We start from the raw sequence: 2,500 nt of genomic DNA, 5'->3' as shown, positions 1-2,500 counted from the left end.
AAACTATTTTCTCTCTTCCTTCATCCCTTTGCCTTATCTCTTGCCCCTTATCCATCAAATTATTACCCTCTTCCCTCATCCCTTTCCCTTTTTTTGCTCCTTATCCATCATATTATCTCCCTCTTCCCTCATCTCCTTTCCCCCTTTCCTCATCCCTTTTATTTACTCATCCTTCCATCCTGCTTCTAGTATCAGCTGTTTTCTTCCACTTCTTCCTCGTTCTCTCTCCTCCCAACGAGCTTATTTTCTCATCCTGTTACTTCATTGCTCCTTCTCGGCTCCTGTTACCTTAGGGCGTTGACCCGGCCTGGCTCTGCAGTGCCTCCGCTCCACGACCTCCCTTCGCCATGCGACCTGTTTCGCTCACATGGCCGGCGTTGGCGGTGTGACCTGCCTTTGCACTTCCACTTCGTTATGTGAACTGACTTCGCTATACGGCTTGCCTTCGCTAAACGATTTGACTCTACTATACGACCCGCCTTTGCTCTTCCACTTCGTTATGTGAACTGACTTCGCTATACGGATTGCCTTCGCTAAACGATTTGACTCTACTATACGACCCGCCGTTTGCTCTCTTCCACTCTCAGTTATGTGAACTGACTTCGCTATACGGCTTGCCTTCGCTAAACGATTTGACTCTACTATACGACCCGCCTTTGCTCTTCCACTTCGTTATGTGAACTGACTTCGCTATACGGATTGCCTTCGCTAAACGATTTGACTCTACTATACGACCCGCCTTTGCTCTTCCACTTCGTTATGTGAACTGACTTCGCTATACGGATTGCCTTCGCTAAACGATCTGAATCTATTATTATACGACCCGCCTTTGCTATACCGCCTGCCTGCGTTAAACGACCTGACCCTACCATACGACCTGCCCTCGCTATACCGCCTGCCTGCGCTACACGACCTGCGCTGAGCTCCTGACGACAAGCGGTGCACGAGGGATGGCGAAAGAGGAGCGCGGCGATCAATCGTCCTTCCGCACTCACGGCATAAGGGTCTCTTTCGCTTGCAAAACGGACGACCACTTATCAATGGATTCCAGGTGTAGGGATCCTGGTCGTCGTCTATCGCGAGGAGATTTTTGTTGCCTTTTTCAATTTTCTCTTCTCTCCTCTTCGCATTTCCTTTCTTTGTTCGTTTATTTCTCTTCTGTTTTACACTTTTCTTCTTCTTCTGTACATTTTTCTTCCTCTTACTCCTCCACTTGTCTTTTTTTTTTCTTTTCCTTGTCTTTCTCCTCCCCTTTATATTTTCTTTTTTTCCTTCTTCATCTCACTCTCTCTTCCTCTCCCTATTCCATCTAGCTCTTCATCTCCTTTATCCACCTCCTCATCTACATTCTCCCTACTCCCCTCCTTCTCCATCCACCCCCCATCTCGTCTTCTTCCTCCACCATCTCCTGCCTACCCCCATCCCTCCTTTTCTCCATCTTTATTCAACCCTCTCCCTCATTCTCCTATTCACTCCCCCCTCCCCCATCTCCTTCCCCCCACCTCCTCTTCCACATTCCATTTCCTCCTCCACCCACCCACCCTCTCCTCCCCTTCCCCCACCCTCCTCTTCCACATCCCATTTCCTCCTCCACCCCCTCTTCCCCCCTTCTTCAAATCCCCCTCCCCGCCTCCTCCTCCATCTCTTATTCCTCCACCCCCTCTCCCCCTTCACATCCTCCCCCTTCCCCCACAATCGCCTCCTCCCCCTCCCCCTCGCCCCCCCCCTCCACCTGAGTTAACCGACTCCCCACGGCGGTACAAAGACTCAAGTGTCTCCTGCTTTCTTGGCTCCTCGAGGGTTATTTTCGTTTTCGCGAGTATGTGCTGCTTGCCATCACCCTTCCCCACCCCCACCCCTACCCACCTCCTCCCCTACCCACTCCCACCCTCTTCCACCCCCTCCCACCCCCACACCCTCACCCTCAACCCCCACCCAAGAAGAGATGTTCTACAGGTGTTGAGGTTCTTGCACTTTCCTAAGAGGCTGGCACGTGGGTCTGCATGTGTGTGTGTGTGTGTGTGTGTGTGTGTGTGTGTGTGTTCGAACAAACGGATGCACACATACAAACATGCACATGGGCACAGAGGGATGGATGCAGGGAGGGAGGGGAAAAGAGCGAGAGGGAAGGAGAGAGAGAGAGAGAGATAGAGATAGAGAGAGAGAGAGAGAGAGAGAGAGAGAGAGAGAGAGAGAGAGAGAGAGAGAGAGAGAGAGAGAGAGTAAACAGAAAAAAAAGAAACAAAAAAATAAAAAACGAAAGATATGGAGAATATATCACATAAAAAAAGAAAGTTGGAAAAAAAAGAATAACAAAAGAAAAATCTAACAAGAAGAAACAAAAACGAACAAAAAAAGAAAAAATTGAAAGAACAAGAACAAACCCCCACCCCCACCCAGCCCCCTTCCCAATAAACGCCAAGCAAAAGATAAGTAGGAAGAGAGAGATAAGGAGGAAGAGAGAGATAAGGAGGAAGAGGAGGATAAGGAGGAAGGAGTC

The 2,500-nt window shown here is 49.5% G+C and overlaps 1 protein-coding gene across 2 annotated transcripts in view; it reads right to left on the bottom strand.

Moving 5' to 3' along the window:
- The window catches only part of LOC113828146 (cysteine-rich motor neuron 1 protein), a 375,390-nt gene that overhangs the window by 359,493 nt on the left and 13,397 nt on the right, over positions 1 to 2,500 (bottom strand). The window lies entirely within an intron of this gene.

This window comes from Penaeus vannamei, chromosome 15 (genome assembly GCF_042767895.1).
Source record: "Penaeus vannamei isolate JL-2024 chromosome 15, ASM4276789v1, whole genome shotgun sequence".
Lineage (NCBI taxonomy): Eukaryota > Metazoa > Arthropoda > Malacostraca > Decapoda > Penaeidae > Penaeus > Penaeus vannamei.
This window is presented reverse-complemented; position numbering and strand designations above follow the sequence as displayed.